Genomic DNA, 14,600 nt, shown 5'->3' with positions numbered 1-14,600 from the left:
TGCCTTGAGCCCATTCTCCTAAACCTGAAAACCAATTCCGTGGGTTCAACCATGATACCCAGCCGGTCAATTCATTACCCACAGAAGCAAGGGTAAGGTTGTGTCTCCTTCGGAACTCCCACTTCAATTGCAAGATATCGTCCATCTTTTGATCTATGACCTCGGTTGGGTCCTCAGTGCTGTTTGTGATATACGTACAACACTTCACTCCATACTGAGTTGCTAGGGTGACACAATACCCTCCTGTCACTGCTGTGAGGTAATTTAGAACCATCCTGTGCTGGATCAGTTCCGTTTTGTAAGCTTGCAATTCTCTTCCAGTATACCTGAAGGTGTCATCATACATCTCGGTGATATTGTCTATCAGGTTCGCTAGCGCGGTAATATACCTATAATTTATAACTCCTCTGGTGGTACGGGTGATATCTAACGCGAGTAGGAATTGAATCCCGGTGGATTCGTGAATTAAATCAGAGGCTGCATGCTCTGTCCTATCTATAAGGTGTCTTTTTACAATGTGTTCGTAATGGGTGTGAGTGTAAGGTGCTTGAGCATTGCGGTGAACATCTTTCATCTTTTCATGGGTAATGGTCATTACTTCCGGTAACACTCTTCCAATGTAACACAATCCCTCTGAGTTTGGGGCAAGCCACTTATACGCCTTCCTCCCACATATGAAATGTGCATCATCGGGGAGGACATATGGGACAGAATATGACATCACCATAATACAAACCTTCCAGGTGAAAATTCCTATTCCTAACTCTATCATCTGACTAGTACACGTATCAGTTTGTATGATATGCGCACAGTATCCTGGTGATACTTCTCCAACTCGCATGGGCCTACTTCCTAGAGCAGGCCTGGCCAACCTGTGGCTCTCCAGCTGTTGTAAAACTACAAGTCCCATCATGCTTTGCTACAGTTTTGCTATTAGGGAAGGCTAAAACTGTGGCAGGGCATGCTAGGATGTGTAGTTTCACAACATCTGGAGAGCCACAGGTTGGCCAGGCCTGTCCTAGAGTGTACCTATATTGGACATATCTTCCACTGTTGGCTATTTGGCGTATAAGCTCTGAGTCGACGGGCATTCTATCGGCTCTGTGTGAAAATGTCATGGTTTGGTTGTTCCATGTCACTTCCCAATTTCCCGGCTTTCGGGTATTGGAAATGTTAAAACATATTAGGGACCTATCTACATGGTATTGGTGGAGCTTCAAACTAGGAGGGAAAGAAATATTACATTTCTTGTCCACCGGTCTCCCAACCTTTAACTCAAGTACCTCATCTACCGTTAAAGGATATGGCACTAGTCCTGACTTTCTATGACCTTGAGGTACTTGTGAGCACACCCAGCATTCCGTTTGGTTTAAAACCTTACCCACTAATGAGTGATAGTCACTCAATGGATGACGGTCCATATTGATATTAATGCTGGACTGACATCTCTGGATGCACCCGTCCTCAACTATGTTATCACAATTTCTACATATACAATTTTCTTCAGCTAACAATCCTTCACAATGTCTACTAATGTCATGGCTACCAGATCGTTTTCTGATACTCGCCTTTACTCAGTGATTGTGTTGCTCTTGATACAATTTCCTCTACCGTCTGTTCTTTGTCACGGGACCTCTCTGGATCAGCGACCTTCTTACAGTGAGACGAATGGACCCAAGTCTCTCTCTCGGCAACCTTTAACGCTGTAGTGCTGGTCAATAAGACTTGGTATGGTCCTTCCCATCTGTCAATAAGGCAACCTGAGCGTAGAAAGTTTCGAATCATTACATAATCCCCAGGTTCAATGTCATGACAATTACTGTCTGGCAGATCAGGAATCACCAGCTTTAGATTGCTATTCTGATTCCTCAACTGCTTGCTCATCTTAACCAAATACTTTACGGTTACTTCATTGTTACATTTCAAATCATCCTGGGGGTCAATCATAACATGGGGTTGTCGACCAAAAAGAATTTCAAAGGGGGACAGATTAAGAGGGGACCTGGGAGTGGTTCTGATGCTGTACAATACAAGTGGCAAAGCTTCTGGGCACAACAATCCAGTTTCAGCCATTACTTTGCTCAACTTGTTCTTAATAGTGCTGTTTACTCTTTCCACTTTCGCACTCGCCTGTGGGCGGTACGGAGTATGCAGCTTACTATTAATTCCCATTAATTTGCACATTACCTGAAAGACTTCACCTGTAAAATGGGTACCCCTATCACTTTCAATTATCCTAGGGATACCATACCTGCACACAAATTCCTGCACAATTTTCTTTGCGGTAAACGTAGCGGTATTTGTGGCAGCGGGGAACGCTTCAACCCAATTTGAAAACACATCAATACAAACCAATATATACTTCAAATTTCTACAAGGTGGCAATTGTATGAAATTAATCTGTATTACCTGAAAAGGGCCGTCCGTTGGTGGAATATGGGATGGTTCTGTTGGTATTGCCTTTCCAATGTTCTTCCTCAAGCAGGTAAGGCATGTCATTGCCCTCTTGCTCGCATGAGAAGAAAATCCTGGTGCGCACCAGTAGGCTCTTACCAACTTGCACATACCTTCTTTACCTAGATGAGTCAGCCCATGTGCCGCCTCTGCTAAACTCGGAAGGTATGCTCTGGGTGCCACTGGCTTACCCTGTCCATCTGTCCAGAGTCCTGAGGACTCCTGGCCATATCCTTTTGACCTCCAAACTGCCTTCTCCTGGGGTTGAACACAAATTTTACATTTCACTCCATTTCTGTGTGTTGACGGTATTGAATACCATCAGTTGTGTGATGTCTGTCTGTCTGGGGGTATTGGCTGCTGATTTAGCAGCTTCGTCTGCTCGGCTGTTACCAAGTGACACTGGGTCTTGACTGTACGTGTGGGCTTTACACTTGATAACAGTCACTCTGTCAGGTTCCTGTATCGCTGCTAAAAGTCTTTTGATGTGGGTTGCATGTGCCACAGGTGTGCCAGCTGCCGTCATGAAATTTCTGAGGCGCCATAGGGCCCTGAAATCATGCACTACTCCAAAGGCATACCTAGAATCCGTGTAGATATTGGCTGACTTTCCTTTAGCCAATTCACGCGCTCTGGTTAGGGCAACCAGCTCAGCAACTTGTGCTGAGTGAGGTGGGCCCAGGGGTTCCGCTTCTATGGTGCCTTTGTCATCTACGACTGCGTATCCAGTACACAAGTCTCCCGAGTCCGTCTGTCTGTGGCAACTACCGTCAGTGTAGAAAGTAAAATCTACACCGTCCAGTGGGTTGTCACTGATGTCAGGCCTTGCAGTGAAATTTTGGGTCAAATATTCCATACAATCATGCGTGTCAGTGTCTGTACTAAATCCTCCTTCACCATTACTCTCATCCCCCACCCTTTGTGCCTGTCCAGGCACACCTGGGAGATACGTTGCAGGATTTAGTGTGCTGCATCTCCTTATGGTGATGTTTACAGGGGCCATTAGTGCTAATTCCCACCTTGTAAACCGTGCGGATGAGACGTGTCTGGTTTGGGCAGAATTCAGTAAGGCTGACACTGCATGAGGTGTGTGTATGGTCAGGTTGTGTCCTAGCACTACATCTTCGCTTTTACTCACTAGCAATGCTATCGTTGCAACACTTCGCAAGCATGTGGGGAGGGATCGCGCTACCGTATCTAGCTGAGCGCTATAGTAGGCTACCGGCCTGCTGGCATCACCATGCTTCTGGGTTAAGACACCTGCCGCACATCCAGCACTTTCCGTACCATACAGTTCAAAGGGTTTTCCATAATCTGGCATACCTAATGCTGGTGCCTGCGTTAGGCACTGTTTTAGTCTCTCAAATGCCAGTTCGGACTCATCTGTGTGCGAAATCCGATCTGGTTTGTTTGATGAGACCATCTCTTGCAAAGGTAAGGCCAGTATGGAAAATCCTGGGATCCAGTTGCGACAGTACCCACACATTCCTAGGAACGTGCAAATCTGTTGCTGAGTCTGTGGCAGAGTCATGTTGCGAATTGCCTGTACTCTATCAGTGGTGAGGTGTCTTAGTCCTTGTGTCAAACAATGCCCCAAATATTTTACCTTGGTCTGGCATAATTGCAACTTATCCTTTGAAACCTTGTGTCCCGTATCAGAAAGATGAAACAGAAGCTGTTTCGTGTCTCTCAAGGACGATTCGAGTGAATCAGAACACAGCAGTAAGTCGTCTACATACTGTATTAATATTGATCCGCTCTCAGGTTGAAAGAATTGTAAACAATCATGCAAAGCCTGCGAGAAAATACTTGGGCTGTCAATGAAACCTTGTGGTAAGCGAGTCCAGGTGTACTGTACTCCTCTGTATGTAAATGCAAACAAATATTGGCTGTCAGGGTGCAGAGGTACCGAGAAGAAGGCGGAGCAGAGGTCAATTACAGTGAAAAATTTCGCAGTGGGGGGGATTTGCATAAGGATGACAGGTGGATTTGGCACTACGGGGAATTGTCTCTCAACTATTTTGTTGATCCCCCTTAGATCCTGCACTAGCCTATAACCCCTCCCCCCGCTCTTCTTCACAGGGAAGATGGGACTATTGGCAGTGCTGGACGTCCTAACCAGAATGCCCTGTTGTAGTTAGCGCTCTATTACTGGGTAAACTCCTAACTCCACCTCTGGCTTCAGAGGATACTGTGGGATTTTTGGAGCTATCCTACCATCTTTTACTTGGACTACTACAGGAGCTACATTTGCCATTAATCCAGTGTCTTGTCCATCCTTGGTCCAAAGTGACTCCGGTATCTGGGAAATCATTTTCTCTACCTTGGACGGACACCTATCTGTAACAGCAGTATGCGTCATTAACTTTTGTGGGGAATCTAGCATATCCTGCACTTCCTGAGCGTGATTCTCGGGTATATCTAAGAACACACCTTCAGGAGTACAATATATGACACACCCCATCTTGCACAGTAAATCTCTCCCAAGTAGATTAGTCGGAGCCGATGCAGCTAGCAAAAAGGAATGCTTGGTCTGCAAAGGCCCTATTGTAATCTCTGCTGGTTTGCTTAACGGGTAGTGTTGTACTACTCCTGTTACTCCCATGGCTGGAATTGTTCTACCAGTGGTCTTCATACCCACTGTTGAATTTATCACTGACTTGGCCGCCCCCGTATCTACAAGGAAAGGTAGAGATCTACCAGCTACATCAATTGTGACCTCAGGTTCATTTCCAAGGCTCGCAATTAATTTCACTGGCTGCAGACTACAGGTGTGGCCCCACCCCTATTGTGTGTGGTGACCTCCCCGCAGCGCGCTGGCTGCTACTACATGTGAGAGGGGTAACTGGGAATTATCAGAGACTTGCCAGTCTCTTTTTGGTGGGTACCTTTTTGTTTCCCCTGCATGTGGCTCATAACTCCGTCTCTGCGGTCCCTGATCCCAATTACGTGTGTCATGTCGTTGTCTAGGGGGCTGGTATACCTTATATGGGTCGTTAAACATACAATTCCGTGCAATATGTCCTTCTCTGCTACAGTTATAACATTTTATCACAGTTGACTTACCCACAGGGGTCTGGGGCTTTGGCTGAGGTGGCTTTGTTGTAAGGGCTTGTATACTTACTGCCATCAGCTTATCGTCCTGTGACTCCCTGTGTCTCATGATGTTCCGATCATGTTCAATAGCGGTCTCTCTCAAAGCAGCCACCGACAGACCTCGCCAACTTGGTTGAGTGGTCTGTACCCTTGTCCTTAACACTTCCTTTAAACCATCCATTAACACAGAAACTGCTACTTCCCTAAGATGCACATTTGTCTTAATGTCTTCTATTCCAGTATACTTAGCCATTTCCTGCAGTGCCCGATGGAAATAATCAGAAGCTATTTCACCCTCTTTTTGTCTTATGGGAAAGATTTTGTTCCACTTGACAACAGCTGGGAAATATACTCCTAATTGCATGTTGATCTGCTTAACATTTTCCTGATTGTATGCATCTGTGAGAGGCATCTCTTCATCTAACCTACAATCAGTGATAAATTTCGCAGAGTCGATATTGGGGGGCAAACATGCCCTCAGCACTGTCCGCCAATCTTTGTTATTGGGTTCTGCGGAGTTACCTAGTTCTCTAACGAACCTTTGGCATGCAACTAGATCTTTCCTAGGATCAGGGAATTCAGACATAATTGCTCTTAATTCTGTCCGGGAAAAGGGACAATGCATTGCAATGTTCCTGACGGGAGTGACTCCCGAAGTGTCAGTTTTCCCATTTGGGACCGCAATTACCCTGACAGGATTAAGTTCAATGACATCACTCTGGGTTGATTCTACAATATGTGGTGTAATTGTTTCTGCGTAGTGTACAGTGCCGTACTTACCTGCCGACACGACCTGACCTGTCCCTCCACTAGGGGCCTTTGCTACTCCTCTTACTGGTTGGGCCGTGCCCACTGTAGTCTCTGCTATGGTGGCTGCTAGAGAGAGTGCCGATATTGTGGTAGGCTCATCTTCCTGCTCGCAATCCTGGGGGAAGTTTAAGACGGGATACAACTTGCACGGGTTAGTATTAACATCAATACACTTATCTACTTTATTCTTATTACTAATACATTTATTAAGTGCATTTTTATCATATACCAGTGTGCCATTCTCTGCAGCCATTTTCTCTCCTGTTATGTATGGTGGTGGTGGTGCGGTAGCTATCAGTTTCCTGATAGGATTGGAACCAGCTGCTTGAGCTAATCCTCTTTGTATCTCACCTTCCTGTTGCCATAACTGTAAATAATCATAATGTCTAATCCGTTGCTTGCCAGATTTTATTAGACATATCCTTCTCATTAAATTTTGCAAAACCTCAGGACTAAAACTGCCTACCCTGGGAAACTTCTCCCCATCATTCACAGTCATACGTTCCCACTCATTGCATAAAACCTCGGCGTGTGATCCATATTTCTCACACATGATATACCTGGCCGACCCAACTGGTCGCGGTACTGAATCAACCTGAACCCTGGTTGATCGCCCCTTACTTGAACAACTGGACCCCATTATTTGCAGGTATTGCCTTCTTTGCGAATTCCTACAAAAAAACAAGTTCCCAGAGGTAAGGCGACAGTGAAAGTTCAACGAGTGCCTTCACTTAACTCTCGCCCACGTCGACCAATACGCCCACACACTGCCTTAGCGCTGGTGTACTCAACCCAGGGCCCCTGCAACCTGAACCTCTATTTACTGGGGTGTGTGGGAGTATGCTACCATCCCCAGTAAGTATCAGTTGCTGGAGAATTCCTGAGTGATCAGCGAACCTCCCTTAAAATAAAAAAAAACCTACACAAATCACGTTAGAATGTACAAATAGCGTTTATGATCCCGCAAGAATGGGTATCAAGGTAACAAACTAATGCACACAATTATGTGCGGTACAGTCGCAATGCGTATAAGTAACTATTACTTATCTGCAGAACGACCAGCGGAATCGGTTGTTTAGGCTGCGAATCCTTCAGCCGGAGCGTATTCTCAATACGGGCCTATATGGGTTTTGCGCCAACCTCCCTCTGGGTTGCGCTCTCTACCTCTGACCTTTCTTAAGTCAGGGTCTTCAGATTTCTAACTTTCGCGGACCTCCTGGTCTGCTGTAACACTAATTGCTCCTCTTACCTTATGGACTTTTAACGTGAGATGGCCTTCTCCCACGCCACCACGTGTTCACTTCATGGGTATCCTTCTACGAGATCTCGATTTTTCTCAAGGTTCACCCAAAGAAAAAATTCACTTGCATACACACGCTTCTTTCACTTCAAATATACTTTGATTTTTCTATACAGAAAATTTCTTTCATTCAGGTAACACAGGCTAATCCCAGAGGTAATGCAACGAGAGAAGGACCTTTTTCCTTTAAACTAAATTTTGGAAACTGAACAAATTTGTGCTATTATCTTGTGGCTTCCGTATCTACTACTAAACAATGCTATCGTGTGATTTGTATTTAGTGGGCGTATCTGTACGCACGTTACGTAATTTACGCCACGTGTGTAGGCTTTTGCGTTGCGTACGCTTGACTCGCACTCGGTGAGAGACACGTGTACACAAGCCGGATACGTCCGCAGTAACACAAATAACACGCTTCTATAAATGTAAGCGATCTTTCACTATAAACGCTTACCAAACATCACACAGTGTCTTCTATGCTGCGTGCGTGTTTTTACAATTACTCCCTTAAGTATTACTCTTTACTTTTAACTAAAATAGCAGCAAATTTCCTCAGCACGTTATCAATGCAAATGGCAAACAGGAATGTTAGATAGGTGAAAATACACAAATGAAAATACAGGTGTGTGTGTGTGTTGCGTATGCAATTTGCACAAAACAGAAATTAAAACAGTTTAAAAAGACAATAGCTTAACGTTCTTACCTTTCGGTTCCGGATCCCACCAGCATCCCTACAAACCAAGTGGAGCAGACGCTTATCTAATCAGCACTGCCGTATCCCCAACCATAAACACGAATACAGGGGATACTACCTTCCCGCCCTTTGCTGATGGATAAAAGTCTGCCTGGTTCCGCTTGACTGCGGATATGAGGAGGCCCGGACGATGCCCCCAATTGATAGAGTCAAATATCTACCTTTTAACATAAGCTATTTACTAATACCGTGAAGCCGTAATGGCCGCTAAACCACGTGCACGTGCTACGCACTTTGTACGCTATTTGCGTACAAAGACTTTGCACGTGGTACGCAAGTTACATACACACGCTGCGCTGGGTGTACGGAGTACACACAGCGAGCGCACACACAGTCAATAACCTTTTAAACTTTAAACACAGAGTATGCTTATACTGTAAACCTTAGTACTGAGATACTGTAATTATATAACACTGGTTAACCTTGTTATTTAAGCAAGCTGTTTGAGCGATTTAGATGCTCAGAGACCCTTAGTAATAACTGGTGAAACACACAACACTTGGTGAGGTTCCAACACCTTCTAGATGATTTTAGTATAAAAAGGGAAAAAACAGTTACAGCTTATACACTACAGACCTAACATCAATACCTAAACAGAATAACAAGAAATAAATGTGAACAATAGCGAACGATAGCAAACAGAATAAATGCAAAGAGAATAAAATGGCAAACACTTAAAGGATAACAAAATGAGAACGAATGGTGTACATATAGAATAACAAAATGGCTACAGAGAAACTTACACACGTGGGAATGATTCGCTTGCGCAACCCGGATCCAGTCCTCCAATTATCAGGTAGATAAATGTTGATGAGAGAGAGAGTGAGAGCTGGTCCGGCTAGGGTGGCCTTTATATACACATCATACAGTACAATACAATGGGCCCTACAATCTTATAGTTCATTGGACACAGGAATGTGTCTCTGCATTATAACAAAAGGTCATAGGTGGATTCGAACAGGTGGGCTGTGTCTATTTCCAACTGCTCAGGTGGGAGGTATCCTCAGGATTCCCGCCGCATGGATAATGAACAATACAGTAAATGTCTAGAAACTACTTTTAAACATAACTATACGCAGGAGCGAACAATCTCTTCCTAACCAACACCGAAATGTTACATTTAAAAATACTCTACAGTTGGATACTAGACATCACCGTTCTACCTTTGTCTGACCCTTCATATCATGCAAAGAGGAATTTCTCTGTCCAAGAACCGTTTACACTAAACATACTTTCTGACATTGTTAAGGGAAATACTATCTATAAAACACACTATTTAGGTTAAATATGTTGCGATCGAGTCGCCCGCTACACGCTCACAAACTCTACCGTAAATGCGCATAACACGCGCGTGATCGCAGGAGCGATCTTCCGCAATTTGCGGATATGCATACGCACGGCAGAGCGCGTGCACACGCAGCGGGCACGTGCATGGGGTTAGTACAAGGCATTGTGAATCACGATATTTTTCGACTTTGACACTGGTAAATCCGCTATGTAGAGCATTCATACTCTAACCCTCACCCTAGTACCCTAACCTAACCCTCAACCTAAACATTAACTCTGATACCCTATCCCTGGCCCTAATACCCTAACAATCTTTTCCACTGACCCTAACCCAACCCTATCTTTAGACCTTACCCTACCTGAACCCTAAAGGGGCAGACTAACTGGGCCAAGTGGTTCCTATCTGCTGTCAAATTCTATGTTTCTACACCACTCCTGCACCCCGGAACGCCCTTTCTTTTTTAAAATACCAGACCCAAATGGCCAGTCAGTTTTTACCAGAAATGCCAAATGACTTGTACCTAGAATAGATGAAAAGACAACAATGGTTAAATCTGTGAGGGAGCCACGATCTGTATCTCAATTAATAATACACCTTTGCTGCAGTACCATTGTAGGCCTGATGCAAAGTTGGAAGCAAAATTGTGTGTATGTTGCTGCCAAACTGTGTGCACATTTGCCCATATGCAGAGCTGTTAATCTTGCAATACCCCGCCCCCTATGGGTATGATTTGATTTCTACTAGTCATAGTCAGTGCACTCTTTCATCTACCCTATTTTAGGTGCAAAAGATGCTGTACTTTGGGAAACAGGCATATGTTCACTGACCTCTAACTCTGCATAGGCCAAATATACATCGAGATGCTCTCACTGTTACCCCTCTTCAATAGTATATGTAGGTGCGATTGAAATTCGTATGACTCTGCAGTGCAGGGGTGTAGCCAGAACTTTGAGAGCCCCATAGCAACATTTTGAAGGGCCCCCGTCCCAATGGTTCCAGAGAAGCTCCTTTCCACAGCAGTTGTTAATTTTATGCCCCATAATAGTGGCCTACAGTAGTTCATTTTCTAATCCATAGTAGTGCCTTAGTTAATGTAGTCCCCATAATAGTGCACTAGTTTATTTTATGAACATTAGCAATGCTCTAGTTCATATTATGTCACATTTGTAGGGCTGCCAATTCACATTATGTAACACAGTACCCCAATTCACATTATGACATAGAGTCCCCAGTTCATATTACGCCACATCACAGTGCGCTCAGTTCATATTATGCCACAGTAGAGTTTTCCCACTTCCTATTATGCTACACTATATTTGTCCGCAGTGCAGGGCCGCCGCCATGGGACTCCGATGGGGTAAGTATATAAGTATAATATATGGGTGCACTCAGGGGTGTATGTTTATCCCACACTTGCCTGGAGGCATGTTGGAGTTTGGTGCGCACCCCCCCCCCCCCCCCGCCTTAAACATCAGGCAAAACAAATATGGGGGGTCATTCCGAGTTGTTCGCTCGCTAGCAGTTTTTAGCAGCCGTGCAAATGCTATGATGCCTCCCACTGGGAGTGTATTTTAGCTTAACAGAAGTGCGAACGAAAGGATCGCAGAGCGGCTACAAAATAATTTTGTGCAGTTTCAGAGTAGCTTCAGACCTACTCAGCGCTTGCGATCACTTCAGACTGTTCAGTTCCTGTTTTGACGTCATGAACACGCCCTGCGTTCGCCCAGCCACGCCTGCGTTTTTCCTGGCATGCCTGCGTTTTTTCGAACACTCCCTGAAAACGGTCAGTTGACACCAGAAACGCCCACTTCATGTCAATCACTCTGCGGCCAGCAGTGCGACTGATAAGCTTCGCTAGACCTTGTGTGAAACTACATCGGCCGTTGTGAAAGTACGTTGCGTGTGCGCATTGCGCCGCATACGCATGCGCATTGCGCCGCATACGCATGCGCAGAAGTGCCTTTTTTGCATCATCGCTGCGCAGCAAACATTTTCAGCTAGCGATCAACTCGGAATGACCCCCATGGTGCATGTTTATATTATAATATATATATACACATACACACATGACTTACACAATTATATAGATAGTGATCTCAGCCAGTCTACAGGGACTGGAGCCTGCAGTGAATTGGCAGGGCTCCAGCTACGCTGTGATTCAGCTGTCTGTAGCATGTAGAATCAGCATTCACCGGCGGGTCCCACTATATAAACCAGCAGCAGCGGTGGGTGGGTAGCAAAGGCTGAGTGGTACAAACTGGGAGCCGTCCTGTCCCCTATTGCAGGTGTTAGCAGGGTTTCTGGGACAGAGCTGATTAACTCTGCAGTAACATCAGCAGCGGGTGCACCTCAAAGCTCCATTGGAAGAGCAAAAGTCACCCTTGGATCCTGGTGCTGTGAATCGCACAGGTGCTGCTGTACATGCAGGTGCCCCTTCTGAGCTTGGAGCCCGGAGGCAGGTGACTCCATTGCCTCTGAGAGTTATGCCCCTGGGTGCAGGGTGTGCGGTGTGGGCTGCCCTGGACCCAGGATCCCATGTGCACCGCACACACTGCACCCATCGAAGAAATGCCTATGGATCAAAAGTAATTGGACAGTTGACTCAAAAGCTGTGTCATGGACAGGTGTGGGCTATTCTGTTCTTCATCTGTTCTTCATCAATTACACAGGCAAAAGGTCTGGAGTTGAAGTGTTGTATTTGCATTTGGAAACTGTTGCTCTGAACCCACAACATTCTGTCAGAAGAGCTCTCAATGCAAGTGAAACAGGCCATCCAAAGGCTACAGAAAGAAAAACAATCCAACAGAGAGATAGCAGGAACCTTAGAGGTGGCCAAATCAACAGTTTGGTACATTCTGAGGGAAAAAAGAATGCACAGGTGGACTTGGCAACACAAAAAGGGCTGGACTTCCATGGAAGACAACAATGGTGGATGATTGCAGGATGCTTTCCAAGGTAAAGAAAAAGCCTTTCACAACATCCAGCCAAATGGAGTAAGGTAGACATATAGGGGGTTATTCAGAGTTGGTCCTAGATTTTGCTTAAATAGCGGAATCTGCGACCACTAAAATCTCATGCTGGGGGGCCGCCCAGCCCAGGGCAAGGCCACCCAGCATGTATGGTGCTGCTCAGTGCTGCAATCATAATTAGATTGCGATCGCATCGCACATTCAGAATATAGAGGATGATATCTGCCTGCGCAGCCTGGCTGCATATGCAGGTGCACTGCCTCCATGTTTGCAGGCGCAGGAAATGCAAGCAACGAAAACGGCCATGACACGCCTGCATTTCCTGATCCACTCCCCCCCAATTGCCGTGTCACCCCCCCCCCCCCCACCGTCTGTCCATCAAAATAAAACCCATAATTATCCAAGCCTACCATAAAGAGAAGACTTCACAAGAGCAAAATACAGAGGGTTCACCATAATGTGCATACCATTCATTAGCCTCAAGAATAGAAAGGCCAGAATAGACTTTGCCAAAAAAAAACATCTAAAACATCCAGCCAGTTTCTGGAACAGCATACTGAAACTAATATCAATCTGTGCCAGAATGACAGGAATAGGTTGAAGAATAAAGTATAGAGAAGGCTTGGGATCTAAAACATGACACATTATCTGTTAATTCTGAAGTGTATATACTGTCTGCTTAAATTCAGCAAAGTTCATTTGACTGTGCTTCACAATATAGATGGACAATGACCCAAAACATACTGCGAAAGCAACCAAGGAGTTATTTTAAGACAACGCAGTGGCCAAGTCAATTACCTCATCTCAATCCAACTGAACAAGCATTTTACTTGCTGAAGACAACACTAAAGGCAGAAGGACCCACGAACAAACAACTGAATACATCTGCAGTAAAAGCCTGGAAAAGTATAACAAGGAAGGAAATCCAGCATTTGGCAATGTCTGTGGGTTCCAGACATCAATGCAGTCAATGACTGCAAAGAATTCTTGAAAAGTATTAAAAATAAACATTTTATAAATGTCCATGTTAATTTGTCAAATTACATTTCAGCCCCTGAAAATAGTGGACTGTGTATAAAAATGGTTGCAATTCCTTAACGTTTCATACAATATTTTTGTTCAACTCCTTCAGTTAAACCTGAAAGTCATCACAGCCATGCTCCCTGCCCTGTCTAGGACTCCTGCCATTGCCGTGAAGAAGCGGCACCTGTCTGGCCTCACTGTCTGCCAGATCACTGTCATACAGGTAAGGGCAGCTACCAGTGACCGGAGTGGGGAGAAATAGAGGGGGAGGATGCTGAAAGACACAGAGTGAAGCGGGAGCAGGCTGTGAGACACAGAGTGAAGGGGGAGCAGTAGGGTTGCCACCTCATACCTTTAATCCTGGAGACCCATGAATAATACAGGTTCTGTGGCTGATTAAATTCAAGCCTGCATTCCACCTGGTTTTAATCAGCCACAAAACCTGTGTAAATCACAGGTCTCCAGGACTAAAGGGATGATCTGGCAACCCTAGGGAGCAGGCTGTGAGACAAAGAGTGAAGGGGAGCAGGCTGTGAGACACCGAGTGAAGCGGAAGCAGGCTGAGAGACACAGAGTGAAGGGTGAGCAGACTGAGAGACAGAGTGAAGGGGGAGCAGGCTGTGAGGCACAGAGTGAAGGGAAGCAGGCTGAGAGACACAGAGTGAAGGGTGAGCAGACTGAGAGACACAGAGTGAAGGGGAGCAGACTGAGAGACACTGAGTGAAGGGGGAGTATGCTGGGAGACACAGAGTGAAGGGGAGCAGGCTGAGAGACACAGAGTGAAGGTGGAGTATGCGGAGAGACACAGAGTGAAGGGGAGCAGGCTGAGAGACACAGAGTGAAGGGGGAGCAGGCTGAGAGACACAGAGTGAAGGGGGAGCAGCCTGAGAGACACAGAATGAAGTG

General features: G+C 45.4%; 1 long non-coding RNA gene across 3 annotated transcripts in view; it reads left to right on the top strand.

Moving 5' to 3' along the window:
* LOC134929178 (uncharacterized) overlaps positions 1-13,694 on the top strand; it is a 42,047-nt gene extending 28,353 nt beyond the window's left edge. For 2 of the 3 annotated variants that reach the window (XR_010178352.1, XR_010178351.1), the window contains one exon: positions 13,393-13,694. This is a non-coding gene — a long non-coding RNA (uncharacterized LOC134929178). Of the gene's footprint in view, positions 1-12,371; positions 12,658-13,392 lie in introns of all 3 variants that reach the window. The other variant, XR_010178350.1, reaches the window with a different exon arrangement.
* The last annotated feature ends 906 nt before the right edge of the window (positions 13,695-14,600 follow it).

Source organism: Pseudophryne corroboree, chromosome 5 (assembly GCF_028390025.1).
Source record: "Pseudophryne corroboree isolate aPseCor3 chromosome 5, aPseCor3.hap2, whole genome shotgun sequence".
Lineage (NCBI taxonomy): Eukaryota > Metazoa > Chordata > Amphibia > Anura > Myobatrachidae > Pseudophryne > Pseudophryne corroboree.
The sequence above is the reverse complement of the archived record's forward strand: the minus strand, read 5'-3'. Positions and strand labels throughout refer to the sequence as shown.